Source organism: Cavia porcellus, unplaced genomic scaffold, assembly GCF_034190915.1.
Source record: "Cavia porcellus strain 051 isolate PalLab524CR breed Dunkin Hartley unplaced genomic scaffold, mCavPor4.1 scaffold_14, whole genome shotgun sequence".
Taxonomy (NCBI): domain Eukaryota; kingdom Metazoa; phylum Chordata; class Mammalia; order Rodentia; family Caviidae; genus Cavia; species Cavia porcellus.
In genome coordinates, this window is record NW_026947497.1 from 41,425,747 (window position 1) to 41,445,150 (window position 19,404).

The 19,404-nt window shown below is 38.0% G+C and overlaps 1 pseudogene; it reads left to right on the forward strand.

Moving 5' to 3' along the window:
- Positions 1-1,333: 1,333 nt before the first annotated feature.
- LOC111753559 (pre-mRNA-splicing regulator WTAP-like) lies at positions 1,334-17,241 on the forward strand (annotated as a pseudogene).
- The last annotated feature ends 2,163 nt before the right edge of the window (positions 17,242-19,404 follow it).

Consider the following 19,404-nt stretch of genomic DNA (forward strand, 5'->3'; position numbering starts at 1 on the left):
TTCTTGTCTTACCTTTGTTTCACCAAGCAATCATTTTGTCCATAAAAAAAAATGCCTGTTTCCTCAAGGCTCTAGATTTCACTGCTTCTTGAAAATTTGTTTTCAGAGAATCTTTTAGTTGAAATTCTTTCATTCTCAGTGGTGTGATAGTGGGAAATATTCATACCAATGTTTAGGGGGCAGATGGCGGATACAAAGGGAAACTACAAGGGACTTTAGAGTGTTTCATTAACTTAGCATCAACCAACAATGCAGTGCAGTGCCAGGGGTTTAGCTCAGCAGTACAAGCCCCTGCTTGGGAAGTTCTAGGTCATAAATCCCCAGTACCAAAAACAAAACAAACAAAACAAAAAAATCTCAAAAAAGAAAGAAATGTTTAGGAGTTGGGGATTTAGCTCAGTGACTAAGTGCTTCCTGGCAAGCACAAGGTTATGAGTTTGATCCCCGGCATCAAAAAAAAGAAAAGAACAATAACAGACAGTGCAGTGAAGATGTGCCAGGAAGAGAGGCAAGGAGGAAAGAGAGGACACCACATGTCTGATGTTGTGCTCACTGTAATGTTGGGCGAGACAGGGGCGTGGCGATGAGGAAGAAGATTTATATTTAAGGTCCTGCACTAGTGAAGACTAACCAGGTGATCCCGAGCAAAATATGTATTGTCTGTGAGTCTCAGTTTCTTTATCACTTTAAAAAATTATCTTTACATTTTTTAAATTTTATGATCTAGCCTTGTTAAGAGGGTTTCATGTTGAGATTCATAACTTTATAAAAACCCGGCCAGATATAACCCAACAGTTTTTTCCTTCTAATTAGTGTGGTATTGATCTCTGAGTTATTAATAATTTTTATAGACATCTCAGTGTATTTTGTTTTTTGGGAAGACCTAAACCCATGATCAAGGGCCAAGAATTTCAAGTATGCTCTTGGCTTTGGCCCTGATCTTGCTAGCCATTGATGTTCTGATTACTGAAGAGGTGGGGCACGCATAGTTTATCTCATGTGGAAAATTCCATAACTATAAACATTTAAAAATGGCTTAAGGGCCCTGGAATATAGCTCAGTGGCTTAAGAGTGAGCACAGCAAGTACAAGGCCCTGACTTCCATTGCCAGTACCAAAAAAAGTGACTTAATTAGTACTTAAAGTATAGGAAGAGTTATTACAATCCTTAGATATGAAATGCCAGATCTTGAAATAATGCTATAGAGGAATTTTGGGCTATGGAGAAGAGAAAAAGGGTTTAATGATTAAAAGCAATTCTCTATCTATATATCTATCTGATAGAACTGTGGGGGACCGGGCGGCAGCTAAAAGATAAGAAGTATGAAATATAAATGACCTTCAGGGAGAAACACCCTCGATCCCCTGGGGCGCAGCATCCCATCATCATCATCATCCCCCGCTCCCCGTCGGCGATCTCTTCGCGGAAAACGTGGAGTGGGGGCATACAGGTAGCTTAGGTTTGGGGTGGTGCCTGAGGGGCATTAGGGATGCACAGGTAACCCATTGGTATTCTTTTGGCACCAGAGGTAAATTCCTAGGGGTGGGGGAGATAGAGCTCCTTGGTTCTGCCTGAGGCTTTACCAGCTACAATGTCCTGTCTGGGCCAAAACTCTTTCACTATCTATCTATATCTATCTATATCTATCTATCTATCTATCTATCTATCTATCTATATGCTGTGCTATGTATAAGTAAGCACTCCCCAAAATGATTGTAAACTGCATGAACTACAAACATGTAATAAGAAAAAAGCTATTCTTATTGTTAAAAAAGAAGTTAAATCTGATACCTTTAAAACTTGACATCATCCTAACCAATAAATGAGCAATGCATTTTCCCTTGTACTTCTGAAGAAATTCACATTAATTGCATAATTTTTTCTTTTTGTTTTTTCCCAGTACTGGGGATTGCTATGTAGGTGCTTATGCCACTGAGCTAAATCTCTGGCCCTAATTGCATAATTTCTTTAAGCATATCACTTATATTGAAAAATTTGTACAGAAAATAATTTTAAATTTGGAGTTTATTGGGTTTTGGTAAGTGTGTTTCATCTTTTAAACACTGCTACTATAGTTTCCCTCTTATCAAAAGTCTGCGCCTGCCATTTTCAGCATTTCTGCCCCAACCCCCATATCACCTCTGATCTGCTTTCTGTCCGTAGCTAGCATTTCTATTGCCGTAAGTGGAATCATGCACTGTGGACTTAGGTGTTTGGTGTCTTGTTTGGCAAAGTGCTTTTGAGACTCATCCATTTTGTCGCATGTTTCAGTGTTTCATTGCTGAGTTCATCATATAGAAACATGTTGAAACTGATTTCTGAAGTTTGGTGAAATGTCGTATGTTCTTGGCATCAAACTAATCAAGCAATTAGATTTGAGTATTTAATAAAGTAGACAGAACATTCATTCAACCTGCTGCTCAGAAGAATCTAGCCTCACCTTTGAAGATGAAGCCAGAGTACCCATCAATAAAAAAGGATGAGAAACAACTTGCTCTCAGTTGGTGAGTAACAGTTTATACTTCATTCAACCAAACTTATTTTTGATAAGCTTCCTTAGAAACATAAAATCTTTTCATTTATAAATTGGTATTATCTATTTGCCTCCAATTGGCATAGCATGGTAGCTGTAAGTGTATAAATAATTTAATATTAAGTGTAATGCCTTATTTTTCATGGGGTATAGTTCACAGATTATGACAAATATGTAAATTAAAATTTATGCCATTTTTAGGGGATACCCCACAGAGAAGTAGAATAATCCAAGCTTGAATTTGGATCTGACTTGGCTGAGCTTTCATCTTCAAGCCCACACCTACGGATTGAAGGTGTGGCTCTTATTTAAGCTGTGCTGCTGTGTAGGATATCATGACTTCCTGTATCATAGCAGCTTAAAATTTGTTACCTACCTCCTGTCTTTCTATAAAGTGTCAAGGGTATGCCATTCTTGGGTGGTTTTTGAAAATAACTTATTCATATTTAATTTATAAATTCTTAAGAATTTTTATGCTGGTTAGTTAATTAAGGTATTTAATTAATAATAATTAATAGCTTTAGCTAGGCAGTCTTCATTCCCTAGAATGTCAGTAATTCCCAGTGTGAAAATGTGAGCAGTAATTACAATATACAGGATTGTCTAAAATATGAAATTAAAATATTAGGTTCACTGCAAGGTCTCAGAGAAGGCCAAATATGTTGTTTTGTAAATAAATTAAGTGCAAATATTGCTCATACAAAATTGGAAGCTTCAGAAATGGGAAATAATTGATTTTCCTCACCTTTAACATACACACCTGACAATATTAACGCTTTAGAAAATCAGGTTTAAAGAGGATGCATCTGAATCTTTCCAGGTATAGAATCTGGACATGGGTATTGTAATGGTTGATGCATTGTGTCAACTTGAAAGCGACTCAGCAGGGAGCCAGGATCCTCACTTTGTAAAAACCCTTGTCCTGTGCAAGAGGAGGGCTTGTAGATAGTGTGAGTGCTACACTTGCCCTAGGTGGATAGCCTGCTTACAGCATAAGGGAGGATAGAGACTTGCCCTCCCTGCTTTTTCTCTAGTTGATTTTTCTGTCTTCTGTGGTCTTGAACTTTTTCCCAACCACTGTGCTACCCTGCCTTGAAGCCAACTGATTATGCACTGAAACCTCCACAAACTATGAGATAAACAATGCTTTCCTTCCTTAATTTTGGGTGTTGGGTATTTTGTCTCACAATGAGATAAAAGTAACTAAGATGGGTATTTATTTATTTATTTTTGATATTGAGGATCAAACTCAGTGCCTTTGTACAAAGCTGAATCCCTAGCTGTGTTTTTGTTTTGTTTTTTTACTTTTTGAGATAAGATTTTACCAACGTTGCTAAGTTATCTAGGCTGGGCTCAAATATGTGATCCTCCTACCTCAGTTTCCCTGCCTCCAACTTCTGGGTTTATCAAGTTTGTTAATATACAGTTATTATAATTTAATAACAATTTTATGTACATTAGTCATGTAAAATATTAAATATTTAAGTTCACTGATAATTTCTACTATTTATTTTGGGGCTAAATTTATAAGCCTATTACAATTTATTTTTTTATTAATAGAAGTTTTTTATTATTTTGAAGGTAATAAAATACAACAGAACAAGACAGAACAAAGCCAGTTTAGACAGTGTAATGAAATTGGTACAGAACTTCACAGCAGGTTACCGGGATAACAGTAATAGGTACCATAGTATATCTCATTATTTTCACAATAGTTGTTCTTTCAGTCAGGTATAGCAAAATAAAATGAAATATGGAACATTATAGAACTTATCAAAACAGAATATTGAATAGAGCAGTACCATTAATCAGAATAAAGCAAAACAGTGGTAAAAATATTTGCCTTTAAAGAGGCAGTAGAAGGAAATCTCCCTTATTTGCTATATTGCATATGGTCAACCTCCCAGGAGATGCTCAGATCTCTCTGGCTCCCATTTGCTAAGGGAGGGGGCAGAGGTGGGGTGTTTGATTGTCAGCCCACGTGCTGGTAGGATCACTACTGCTTAGCAGGAAGGCGAGCTGATTGCTTGGTTTCCCAGTGCCCTAAGTTCCAACATGGTGTAGATCTCAGGAGTCTCTGATGGTTCTCACTGTGGGGTAGCCACAGCCTTCCACACCACGGCCACTTACCAGTGAGGTGAGCTGGTTGCTTGGTTTCCCAGAGCCCTAAGTTCCCCCATGGCGCAGATCTCAGGAGACGCTGATGGTTCTCACCCTGGGGTGGCTGCAGCCTTCCACACCGCAGTGGCTTACCAGGGAGGCGAGCTGGTTGTTTGGTTTCCCAACACCCTAATATTACAATTTATTATAGAATATTGGTCAGCCACTTAACCTTTTTTTTTTTTTTTTTTGTATCTGTGGTGGAACTCATGACTTCCTGCTTGCCAGGCAGGCGCTTATGTTGACTATTATCTCAAAGCAGTAGCTGATAGTATTAAACTTGCCAGGCAAAATTCAAGTCAATTAATCTTCATTTTGACAGTTACCAGCACCATAGCACAGAGCAAGTAGAGAATAAAGAGCTATTTACAGGAAGCCCCAAAGCAATCAAGTATTTATAGCCTGATTTGAAGACTTTCTATTACATATGTTAAACACAATTACTTGATTTTTGCAAGATTTTCTTCTAAGACATCCTTTTGTTAGTGTTTTAGACTTATCTCAGCTATGATTTATAAGAAGAATTTTTATTAATCGTAGATATCTCTTGTTTGTGAATATTTTGATGGAGATAATAGTGTACATATTGGGTGTTATATAATTGGGGTGATCTATTTCAGAGGTGTGTAAAATGTAAAGAGATTTATTATTTGTACTTAAATCCAGTCATAGAAAGGTGGTTTTAAAGGTGTTCTATTATAGTTTGATTTTATTAGCAGGATCTTTGAAATTCAGCTCTGTAGTTATGATTTTTCCAGGTAAAAGTAGGAGTACCGTTAAACTGTACTAGAGGAACGTTAGAAACAGAATTTAAACCACCGGCTCCCTACTCACCTTTTTCATAAATCTTTTTTCAAAATAGGAGGAAGATAGCATTTAAATTACTAATCTAAATTTAATGAACAAATAAAACTTATTAAAACTATTGTATGTAGAGGGAGGAAAAAGTATTAATAGTTTTGTGAAGATAAGAGCAGTTGGGATGGAAATCACCAAATAGTGCACAGAATCTGCTCCTGATAACTGTTGTATATTTCATTGGCATGCAAGGTAATGCTGTGACAAATGTAACACTGGCTTTAAAATAACTTGGGATCAAGCAATTCATAGAAAATATGTTATGGTTTGTACTCTATGTCCCCACCAAAGCCTTATTCGGTCATAGGTTGGCTTTTTGGAGGTGGCATGATGCTGGGGTTAATTGTATGATCAAGGGTGTGTAGTAACTAAGTTGGACACTGATTGGTTTGGCATAATTCTGGTCATGAATAATGGGAAGATACTCCCTGGGTGTAAGCGCTACCCTCAGGGCGGATAACCCTGACAAGAGTATAAGGGACAGAAGAGAGCTGCTTGTCGCTTGCTGCTGCTTCTTCCCTACATCACTGCTTTGCTGCCTTTTGCCTGCCATGAACTATTTCTCCTCCATGATGCCCCTCTGCCGTGCCACCCTGACTTGGAACCAGCCAACTATGAACTGAAACTTCTGCATACTGTGAGCCAAAAATAAATATTTCCTCCTTTAACTTTGGGTGTCAGGTATTTTATTTTAGCAATGAGAAAAGTAACTAAGACAACATGTGAGTAGTATTTCCTGTGAGACTTGTTAAAAATTAGAATTTAAGAATTTGCCCCCCGAGCATCAGTGGAGCTGTCAGCTGGTGATGCCACAATCTTGCAGTCTACTTCTTGACTACACCATGGGTGAGCTGGACTTTGCTGTTTGATAATCTTAATTATACTTGAGAACCTGAATAAGAGAACATTGCTTTGACTCTTGTAGCTGGTGGCTCAGTCCACAGCTGTTGAGCAAACCTGAATGAAAATGCCTCTTCTGCAACCCACGTAGCTTTCTGAGAAAAGTCTGATAATTTCAAGTGAGCCAAATTATGAAATTCATAAATAATTTTGTTTTTGATTCTTGAGATATTTTGTGATTTTTTAAAAGTGGCTTTTCTTCTTTGAGTACAAAAATTAGTGGTATTAAGACTTCTGGGAAGATGGCAGATTGGTGGTAAGCAGCAAAGAGCCTCTCTGAGAACTGCCATCCAGGCACTGAAAAACAAGGAGGAAAGTGGGTCCTCTGAACCCAGGAAGGTTCTGAAGTAAGAACTGAAGCCCACAGGGAGAGCAAAGGGAGAAACTTCAATGAAGAAGAAGAAAAAGAAGATAGCTGGCAGAGCCTGCTCCCTGAGTTGGGGCTCACTGCATGAGAGGAGCAGTTCAGACCTGTGGACACGTGGTGACTGCATACAACACCAAAGGCTTCCATGGAGAGACATGGCAGTGGAAGGGAGTGTGGCTGTGAAGCACTAGCTGGGGATGAGTACTGAGCGCTAGCTTGGTTGACCCATGGGAGAGAACAGGTGGCAGGGAGCCTGCCTGGAAGGGGCCAGCTGAGCTCAGAAGTCAGACAGAGCAACCTCTGGACTCATCTAGCAGCTGCCAGATGAGTTAAAGCCCATAGAAGGTGTGCTGACTGCTGCAGGCTGAACAAGTCCGGTCTGGGCCCCCATGGCCTGATTATATCCTGAACTTCAAGGGAAATAAAGGTGTAGCTTCACTGAGATTATCTACTACTCTGCCATAAAGCTACTGCTGGCTTGCTGAGATAGATCAGCGCAGATCTGGACTCTGTCTCCATGAGAGTAACAGCAGAGACAAACATGGAAGTGGACACTTTTTTCTCTCTCGTTCTTTTTGTTTTGTTTTTTGATGTTGTTTTGTTTGTTCCTTATTCATTGTTTGATCTTGTTTTTATGTGACTGTGAACTTTATTTCTAGTTTCTTTTCAGTTCTTGTGTTCTGTTCTTCCTTTTCCTTCTTCTCTTTCCCAAAGTTTGCATGATCTCCTTGTGTCTTCCAGCTTTGCTTCTAATCTCTTGCTCTTCTACTTATTTACTTTTTCCATAACCCTTTTACATTTTCACCCCCAAGGATAAAATTGACTTACTTACTGCACGTCATTTTCTAGTTTGTTTAGATTTTGTTATATAACCACAAATCTAGTTCATACTATTAAAGGTGGAAATTAATGGTTAACTAATTCATCATTTTCTAGACTGCATTTTATGGTACAGTTATTGCTGATGGTACCACTTTAGCCAAAAGTGACATACTTGTTCTAACCGCCTGTTTTTCCTGGTATCCCCAGACTGAGATTGCCTAAAGGTCATGGAAAATACTGTGGGTCAGGGTTGATGAACAAGGGACAGGGCCAAGCAGGCAGCAATTTCTCATCCCCAACAAACTGAAAAGGTGGGATCATACAACAGACTCAAAACCCAAAACAGCTACACCAGGAAGACACCTCGGAAAAGTAGTCATTGCCTGAGGGTTCTAAATACTAGCAATAAAGCAACTCATCATAGGCAATTTACAAGCATCACCCTAGGAATTAAATTTTTAAAAAAGAAAAGAGAATGAGAAGACCCTTAAACAGGATGTCACCACAGACAGTTCACCAAAGGCAAACCTAGGGAGCAATGAATTGGGACAAGCCAAAAGCCACCAACCTGGTCTCTCTGAAGTGGTAACAGCAAAGCAGTTCAATGAGGCTCTAGAAAAAAATCAAATCAGAAATAATTCCTGAGTTAACTACAGAGATGGTGTCCACAACAAAAACCACGCTTAGTGACTATAGAGCACATACAGATTTAAAAAAGAGGATCTTAAGAAAATGATGGAAACTATCAATGTCCAACATAGGAAAAAATGACATCCATAAGACAGATTCAAGCAGATATTCAGAGAATAAAAATCCTTTTGAAAGTATCTGTAGAAGAATGAGCCAATGTGAGGACAGAATCTCAGCCATAGAAGACAGGCCTGCAGTTAGCAATCTCAAAGAGAAAGATTTCTTAAAAATAGCAAAGGAACATGAGATATCAACCCATAAAATGCTAGGTGATACAAAGAATAACTTAAAATTGACTGGAGTCAATGAAAAAAGCACAAGATAGTACAAATGATATAAAAAAAAATCTGTTCACAGATTACATGGAAGAAAACTTGCCTGGCAGGGAAAGAGAATTTGACATTCAGATAAGTGAAGCACGTAGAACTCCAATTAGTCATGATCAAAAAATATACAGCCAGGCATATTATAGTCAAGATTCCAGAAATTCAAAACAAGATTAAAATATTTTTTTTATTTTATTTAAGGAGAAAAAGAAAAAGAAGCAGAAAAAGGGTACAAGTTGCACAGAGTTTCAGAAAAAAAATAAACAGGAAACAGTAGTTAATGGATTACATATTGTCATCTTAGAAATATTTGTTCAAGTTACAAAATTAAAGCATATAAAGTGGACATTCAAACAGTGAGACTTCAAACAGTTCTGTTCAATGATCCAACAAAACTCAGTAATATCATTGTCTATCTTATACACTTAAATATACATGCAGTTATATTGTTTAGAGCACTTTCTTTTCCTCTCTTTTGTACAATGACTATTACACATTTTGGGTTCCATTACTCCCACAGTTCTTATTACTTTCCTTGGAAAAGAGTAAAACCAAATGTTACATAACAGAAGAGAGTCAGTCAAATCAAAAGGGTGGGCATAATAGATAATGTAAAAACATAATACAAGGTGATCAACAATGGTTACCATAATGCCTCTTGCTATCTTAAAAAGAATTGCCTATATCATCAGTTATAATAAAATTGAACAAAACAGTAAAGAACAAAACCAAAACATTGGAGACATTACAGGTCTTCAAAAGTAGATAATAGTCAACCAGAATGGGTGTCATAATGAATCCCACTATCTTCAGAGCTGTTGCCTAAACTTTCGAACCTGGTACTATCACGCAAAACAGAATAGAGGAACATCAGTCAAAACAAGATGGTGAGAGCAATACAGGGCTTCAAATCAAGTTAATAGAAAATCAAAGTGGGTTACTATAATATGTCCTGCTGTTTTTTATTTATTTTTCCCTTAATTAAAAGGATAAAAGTAAAAAAGTAAATAATAAAATGGAGATTGAGATAAAAGAGGGCATAACAACAAAACAGTGCAGATCAAAATATAACCATTTAAGCAAAATAGTGTTTCACCACAAGATAATCCCGACATAAAAGTAGTTACCATAGTATCTCTTCCCTTGAAATTTTTGAGTATAACTTCATATACTCAATATATAAAATAAATCAAATATATCATAACTTAAAATAAATAAAATATAGCATAAAATATATCAAAATCATGTAAAACCATTCAAGAGAATGACAGTATTACAGGGTATTTAGAATCAACTAACAGAAAATGAACAATGGTTTCTGTATAATCTCCTTGTCTATAAAAGTTTTTGTTTATACTATCACATATAATAAAATCCAATAAGATACAACATGTTAAGACCTATGGAGACAGAAAAACAAAAGCTTGATGGGACTTCAAAACAAGATGATATTAAATCAGCATTACCTATTATGAGGTCGTTTTCTCCAAAATAGCTGTTCCTGCCATCCAGTCTTCTCTGCTTCATTTCTGTTGAGATCTTTTTCTGTCATTAGTTGTCAGTTTGTCTTCTTCATTTTGTTTTCTGCTCCATTCATTGTGGCCTTCCTGCCACTATTTCTGGATTCTTTGTATTTTTCTTTTTTAGAATATCCTGTAGTATTCTCTGTAGAGTTGAATTGGTGGTTGCATATTCCCCTAGTTCCTCTTTATCCTGGAAGCACCTTGTTTTTCCATCAATTTCCAGGAATAGTTGTGCAGGATATATCAATCTTGGCTGGAGGTTATTATCTCTCAAAGCTTGAATTATTTCCCCCCACGCTCTTCGTGATTTGATGGTTTGTGCCGAGAAGTCTGCTGTAACTCTGATGGGTATTCCCTTGTAAGTGATCTGTTTCTTGTCTCTGACGGCTTTTAGTATTCTGTTCTTGTATTGGATTTCTGGAATTTTGATTATTATATGCCTGGGTGTAGCTTTGTTTGGGTTGTAGGTGGCTGGGGTCCTGTATGCTTCATACATCTGAGTATCTTTACCTTTTGCTAAATTAGGAAAATTCTCCTGGATTATTTCTGCGAGTAGCTTTTGTAGTTCATTTGTTTGTGTCCCTACCTCTTCTTTTATGTTCTTAATTCTTAAGTTATAAATCCTCTCATCATCTTCTAGCCTTTGTATTATTGCTGTTTGTTTCTTTATTTTTAAGAAGTTTTTCATTTCATGCTCCCATATTACAAATCTGCTCTCCAGTTCAGATAATCTATCCTTAGTTTCTTTCAAGCTGTTATGCCAGTTTTCAATAGAGTTTTTAGTTTCCTGGTAGTCTTTTTGAACCTGCTTCACATATTCTATGTTTTCTCTATATTCTCCATCAAACAATTCTGCCCTTTTTTTTCTGTTCTTCCATTCCACCATCTGTTTTTTGTTGGGCGGTGCTTAGCATTTCTCTAACTATTCTGCTTATGTCTTGCTTCAGGTCATTAATGACTTCATTCCTGAATTCGTCTATGAGGCTCTGGAGATTGCGCTTTATGTCTATTGGTGCCATGTCTGCTATTGCATGTTTCTCAGGATTGGGAGCCGAGGAGCCTTTCTTGTTGCTCCCTCTTCCCATATTCTTTGTTCCTTATATACAAGCATATACAGGAGGCCCAGCTTCTTCCCTGTCGGCCACAGTCTGTTTGAATTGCACCTGCTAGGTGTTCCAGCCCACCGCAGTGCACCAGGGAGGACCAGGCAGCCTATGTGGGGCCCACCCTCCAGGTCAACCTACCGAAGGCTTCACCCCCAGGGTGCACCTCCTGGGACCTGGGTTGTGCTAGCCTACTGGGTCTCAGCCAGAAGCATCACACAGGCTAGGCACTGCCCACCAATCCCGCTTGAGAGGAGGATATGTGACTGAAGTCACTGCAGCGCCCTGTTCCAGCAAGTCTGCCTGGTCCCAGAATGTCCTCTGTTGGAGCCTTCTAGACCGTGGAAGTGTCCCCGTTTCCCTCACTCACCAAAGGTCGATGCACGGCTCCCCACCCATCCCGCTCTCAACTCCGTTCACCGATTCCCGTTCTCAGAGCTTTCGCGAGTCTCTTTCCCTGCTGAGCCAATTCAGATGCAGCAGCGGCAGCAGGAAACCCAAATCACAGCTTCCAATGGCGCAGGCTCCAGCTTCCACACTGAGGCTCTATCTGTTCCTGTTATAACACCAGGATTGCATTCCAAGTTGGTTTCTCTCAGCCCAGTTTGTTCTTGGGTCAGCAGGGCATATCTCCACTTGCTTATGATTCCTTACTCCGCACCATTCCTGGATTCTAAGCTGGGTCTCTCAGAGAGCCTCCATAGCTGCTGCTCTCTGTCTGCCATGTTCTCCCCAAGATTAAAATCTTAAAAGCTGTTAGGTAAAAGAAACAAATCACCCATAAAGAAAAGCCCATAAGAATAACAGTTGATGTCTCAAAACAAATGTTCACATCAAGGAGAGCTTGGAGTAAAGTATTTTAAACCTTAAAGGAAAACAGACTCCAACCCATATTGATGTAAACCACAAAACTATCTTTCAAAATTGATGGAGATATAAGATACTTTCATGAAAAAAGAATACCTGAGGAAATTTATGATTGGCAAACCAACACTCCAAAATGTTCTGAAAGACATTCTAGAAAGAGGTAACAAAGACTACAACTCTGTGAACCCCCATAGAAAGTATCCATCAGATAAGGCAAACAATTAAACAGAGTGGGGAGAGGGAACCAACAACAGGAAACATGACAAGGATAAGTCATTACATATCAGTTATAACCCTCAATGTTAATAGTCTCAATTCACCAATCAAAAGAAATAGACTGACAGAATGGATCAAGCACGATCCAACTATATGCTGAATGAAAGAAACATTTAATTCAAAAAGAAATTAATAAACTGAAAGTCAATGGATGGAAAGCAATACTCCATGAAACAGGAATCCTTAAAAAAGCAGGGGTAGCTATTCTACTTTCAGACAAAGTGAATTTCAAGCCAAGAAAATCACTACATCCTTGTAAAGGAACAGTTCAAGAGGAAGAGATAAAATCATGAATATATATGCATAAAATACCTGTGCACTCAGCTATACAAAACTAATATTAACAGATATGAAAAGTCAAATAAGAACTAATACAGTTGTATTGGGGGATCTTATAGTGAGCTCTTCCTAGATTTTGTCATGGTCTGGGTAGTTTATATTTGTAATCCCATGGCAAAGTGATTGGAATTCTAGCTAATTAATTCCAGTCTACCACTTCCAGTACAACCCATGTTGAGATTAAAGACAACAAGACAAGTTGTGGAGACCAAGGGGGTTTTGAGTTCATCTGGGGTGATGCTAAACTGGAACAAAGGCCTCGACTCAGGACTGAACCTAGGTTTTATTTATTCGTGAAGAAGGGAGTAGCTTGAGGTTGAGTGACTGTGAGAATGGTGGGAAGTACACAAGTGCTGTGAGCTGAGCTAAGTGGGAGGCCTGAAAGCATCTCTGCAATATGCAGAGAGAAGAGTATGCAGAAAGAGTGACCTGCATAGCACAATTTGAGATCGTATCTTATGTTTTGTTGTCTGTGCTTCAGCTGTCGTGCAATCTTTTATGCCCTGGGAAGTCATAGCCTCTTATCTTGGGGCTGGGTCCCAGCCAACAGCGTGCAGCCTGACTCTCCTTCCTGCCCAGCTCACACATGTGTTTTGGGAGCCATGGGAGTGGGGAAGCACTACTCTGTCATCTTGCTTCAGAGACTACACATTGGCACCTCAACCAGACCAGTTTACCTTGCTTAAAGACAACTGACAGGATAAGGAAAAATTCTAAGCAGCTCTGTAATATTAATATAAGGAAAGAGGGCCAAGTTTAGCCAAAATGGAGAAAATTGTTCTTCATTCAAGGAGAATTATTCAGATGGTCCTCCACAGATCTCAGTGCCAAATTGTCACAAAATGACCAGCTACACAAAAACATCAACAATGAAATACTTGAACTGAAGCCAACTTCTGAACAAATGAACTCAGTAGATGTCTATAGAGTGTTCCATCCCATGACATCAGAATACACATTCTTCCCAGATGCACATGTTCTCCAAAGTAGACCTACACAGTAGCTCATAGAACATGCTTAAGTAAATGCAAAGGAAATCATCAAGTATATTATACATCATGACCAAGTTGGGTTCATCCAGGGACATAGGGATGGTTTCAACATATGTAAATAAATATATAATACACAGTATTAATAGATACAAGGACAAAAACCATATGATCACATTAATAGATGCAGAAAAATCCTAAGAAAATTGGAATATTTATCTCAGAAAATTTATCTCAATGTGATAAAAACCATCTATGACAAAACAACAGCCAACTTCATATTTCAGACAAAAACTGAAAACTTTCACTCTAAAATCAGGAACAAGATAAGGGTTCCCACTGTCTTCACTCTTATTCAACTTGGTTTTATAAACTTTAACCAGAGAAATTAGATAAGAGAAAGAAACAAAAGGCATAAATATAGGAAAGGACGAAGTTATCATTATTTGAAGATAACATGATAGGCTACATAGAAGACCCCAAATACTTAAGCAAAATACTTGTAGATTTAATAACCAAATTCAGCAGTGTAACTGGATACAAACTGAACACTCAAAAATCAATAGCATTCCTGTATACAAGTAACAAATTCACAAAGAGAAATTAAGGAATTCATACTCTTTACAATAGTATCCAAAAATAAATAAATAAATGCCTAGGAATCAATTTAATAAAGGAAGTAAAAGATCTATATATTGAAAGTTACAGTACTCTGAGCAAAGAGATTAAAAATTATATCAGAAAATGGAAATATATTCCTTGCTCATGGATAGAAAGAACTAACATAGTGAAAATGGCTATACTCCCAAAACTGTTACACTGATTTAATGCAATCCCAATCAAAATATCATTAGCATATTTTAGAGAAAACATTTCTAACATTTATTTGGAACCAGAAGAAACCTAAAATAGAAAAAGCAATTCTGGGCAAAAAAGGCAAGTTAGGAGCATCACAATCTCTGATCTGAAATCATACAACAAAGCTACTGTGAAAAAAATCATCTTGGTATTGGAAAAATGACAGACTTGAGGATCAGTGGATCAGAATAGAAGATGCAGACACAATTCCAAACACATTCAGCCACTTTATCTTTGAAAAATGAGCCATGTGACTGGAGGATTTAGCTTAGCGACATAAGCACCTGCCTGGCAAGCAAGGGGTCATGAGTTCAATCCCCGGTACCGAAAGAAAGAAAGAAAGAAAGAAAGAAAGAAAGAAAGAAAGAAAGAAAGAAAGAAAGAAAGAAAGAAAGAAAGAAGGAAATGAAAAAGGAGCCAAACATGTTTTCTGGAAGGAAAATAGTCTCTTTAATAAATGGTGCTGGAAAAACTGGCTTTCCACAGGCCAAAGACTAAAACTAGGCACATGTCTATCATCACGCACTAAACTAAATTCAAAACAGGTACAAGAGCTAGATATTAAAACAGAAACATTAAATCTACTGGAAGAGAAAATAGGTAGAAATCCTGAAGACGTAGATGTAGGCAGAAACTTAATGAACAAAACCCAGACTTTGTAGTATTTTTACACAGGAAATACTACAAAGAATCAAAGATATGATCTCACCTTATTAATAAGATTTTGTGGGGCTGGGATTTTAGCTCAGTGGCACAAGCACCTGCCTGGCAAGCATGAGGTCATCAGTTCAATTCCTGGTACCAAAAAAAAAAAAAAGACTTTGCAAAGCAAAAGGTATCACCAATAGAGAGAAAAGACAACCCACATAGTGGGACAAAAATTTTAGGCAATTGTTCCTCAAGAACATATAATTGAGTATACAATTGAAAAAAATCACAACCCCCAAATTCAAGGACCCAATCCAGAAATGGACATTTGAGACGCACACTTCTCAACTGAAGAAGCACAAATGGCAAATAAATATATGAAAGGATGTTCAACATCACTGGTCATTCTAAAAATGCAAATTAAAACAACAGTGAGAGTCCACCTTACTCCAGAAAGAATGGCTATCATCAAGAAATCAACCAATAACAAGAGGAGCTATGGAGAAAAAGGAACCCTTCTCCACTGCTGATGAGAATGTAGACTGGTGCAAATGCTGTAGAAATCAGTGTGGAGATTCCTCAAAAAACTAGCATTGGAGGTCTTTTATCCACTATTTCTCTCTCTCTCTCTTTTTTTTTTTGGTACAGGGGATCGAACTCACGACCTTGCACTTGTCAGGCAGGCACTTATGCCACTGAGCTAAATCCTTGGCCCATCCCTTTTTTGGTATATTGCTGGAAGAATTAAAAACATTATACTACAGTGATATATGTGCACCCATGTTTATAGCAGCATAATTTGTAATAGCTAAATTCTGAAAACAACCCAAATGCCCATCAACTGGGAATAGATTAAAAAAAAAAAAAAGATGTGGTGTTTTTTACATAACTGAGTATTACTCATCCATAAAGAAGGATAAAGGAGACTTTTGTAGGTAGGTGGGTACAACTAGAGACTATACTTGTAAGTGAAATAAATGAGATCCACCTATGTAAACACTGTATTGTCTCACTACTATAGGAAGCTGAATGAATGAATGAGACCCAAAATGTATAATAGATACTGTGAATTAGGAAGAAACTACAGAAGAAAAGAGAAACTTGTGAGGGAGAGAGGAAATAAAGGGACACACACACACACACACAAGATAATTAGTCATAAAGCTAATTTCTCTTAGTTCGCTGAAAAGAAAGGTTTGTGTTAATATTGTTCGTACAGCATTTCATGCCTATGTCTTTTACTCAGAGTAACTGCCATGAAGATAACTATATGCAATGTATTAATTATTGTTACCCTCCTGTTAACCTGTTTTGAAACAGTTTTATTTTTATTTCTATTTTTTTCTCATTAAAAAAAAATTCCTAGAACACTGTGGCTACTCCATCATTGTTCGTTACATGAATGAATCTGTTTGAGCGCTTCCTGTCTTTTAATTGTTTCATATAAGGTAGCAGTTTTAAAAACTTTTGTTAAGGAACATGAGACCAGCAGCTGGCAGGTGGCCTTGGCCTGGGTGACTACCGGCACCCCTGTGGCCAAGGTCTGCATAGAACTCAAAATGACCGTGAAGAACCTCTTCCCAAAAAGGTCTGACTGAGCAAAACAGACTTCAGAGTTGCATCGCAAGATGAGTTAATGCGAAGATAGAAACAACAGGAAGCTTATGTTCAAGCTGAGCAGGGCAGGTATAGAGACCTTAACTAAATGATGTAACTGGCTTACGGGAGTCTCAGGAACAGCTAAAGCACCAACAGAAAGAGCCTGCACACGGAAAATACCCTCCTAATGTGAGTAGCACCCCTCAATCCAGCAAGCACCTCAAGCAAGTCCACTGGCCAGGTGCCCAACTGAGATCAACAGCGGTAGACCAGCAGTCAGCTTATTTTTCCTAAATATGAAAGGTGAACTGGAACAGACTAAAGACAAACTGGAACAGACCCAAAATGAACTGAGTGCCTGGAAGTTTACGCCTGATACGTAAACAAATCCTCCCCAGTCAAGACTTCCTTGCCAGTCCCACTATGAGAAAGCTGTGGTGGGACAGCCACGGACTCACTTCCACACTAATACTCAGAATTTTTGAGAGGAAAAAAAAGCACACCACATTCTCACACATACCGTCCAGCTTGTAATGGTTAATGTGAAACCAACCAGATGAACCTGTTTCAGCCTTTTTCTTCCCCTTCCCCTTGCTTTAGAGAACTGTTGCCACTGCACTATTCCAAGGAAGAGGCCACCTTAGAAAATTCACCCTCTGGAACATGTAGACACTTGAGAAATGTTTCTGTTTGAAGAAAATGGACAGAGAAACAGAAGTCCTTAGTGTGTGACGCACTGTGTCTTCAGATGGTTGGAGGATTGCAAACCTAGAGATTTCAAATCATGAACTGAACATGTAAAATTCCAGGTAAATGTAAAAATGGAATAAAGCATCACTGTTAACCTTGAGCATAGCGACTTAGAGACACTGTATATCAGTTTTGCCAGTAAGACAAGACTTTGTTGAACTTCTGGATCAAAACCCAGAAAGAGTGCCTTTAAAGGACTTATTACTAGGAACCAACTTTAATAGTCGTGAGAGAAATTAACAGGTGTTGGTAAAGTAGTACATATATTTAACCATTTATCTTAGAGTTCTACATTATTTAATAGAGCTTAAATTAATAATAGAGCTTTAATCAATGGTTTGTTCTTTGAATGGCTCTGATAATCTTAAGTAAGCACTGTACCAACATGAAGGAGTGGGATCAAATTTCAGGCTTAAACTGTTTGAAGCATTATAAATTCATTTAACAACTAAATTGTACAAGCACATTGGCTGTGATGAGACCCACCACATCACTGTTTTTCAGTAATGAAATTTATGAAACCCTCATTGCATTCAGCAGGCACATGTTAGAAAAGCACTGTCTTCGGTGTTCTTGGGGTAATGTGTTCCTTCACTGTATTTGTGCCTCTTGTGTCTTATATTAAATTAAATGTGCCTTGAAAAATAAATAAATAAAAACTTTTGTGGATCATGTTAGTGCCAGATTCCTTAATCACAACACCTTAATCCTAGCATTGTACAATGAACCAATAACACACTCTGGATTCAGCCCCCTCTAAAGAACCTAATCTAGAATGGCATGAGGCGTTGGGGAATCACCTAGACACAAACCATGACAACTGATTTGTGCAGTGTGCTCTAACACTAAGTCAGATTGTATCAAGGTTAAGTAATAAGATGAAGAAGTACCACACAGAGGGAAGTGCCTTACTGTGGAGGGTAAATTTCAGTAGCTCCCACTTATCTCCCACTTATTGAGCATGTTTTTGGGGGTTTTTGTTGTTGTTGTTGTTGTTTTGTCTTTTTAGACAGGGTCTCTTTGTGCAGTTGAGGCTGGCCTTGAGCTCACTTTGTAGCCCAGGCTGGTCTCGAACTCACAGTGATCCTCCTGCCTCAGCCTCCCGAGTGCTGGGATTACAGGCTTTAGCCACCACACCTGGCTTGAGTACGTTTTGTAAAGCAGGCACTCTATTATGCATTATCTGTCTTAATTTCTTATACAAATCTCTCAAAGTATTAGATCTTTTTAGAAATAGAAAACTCAAATAAAAATCATTTCTCTGAGAGACATGGTACTCTTAAGTGGTAGAATCATTAGTTGGAACTCAATTTTGTCTCATCTCATAGACCTTGCTTCAACCACAAAACTATCTACCTCTCTTATGTGACAGATATAGTCTAATTTGGTGTAGAATCATGGTCATGGTCATGGTACCTGGTACTAACTAGTGGAATATGCAACTTTAAAAAGTGCTTACTTTTCCCCCAACTACTCTTTCTTCACATGTGCGACATCCCAATCATTGCTAATATAAAAGAGTAACAATATCAGGATCAAAAGTACTGATGTATCTCAGTTCCTAAACGTAATTAATTCTTTCCATGAGTCTGGTCACAAACCAAACCAGATGAGAACTAAATCAAATTTCCTCTTAAGATTAACATTGTATCTAACTATTGAATTCCATTGCCTGCCTCAGGCAATGATTATAATAATAATTCAGTTTGAAATGTAGCTTGAATGGAATGATCAGGGAAGGACGCCTTTCAGCCCAGTTTCTTCCTCCTCCAGCTTTCCTGTTTGGCCTCTCCTGT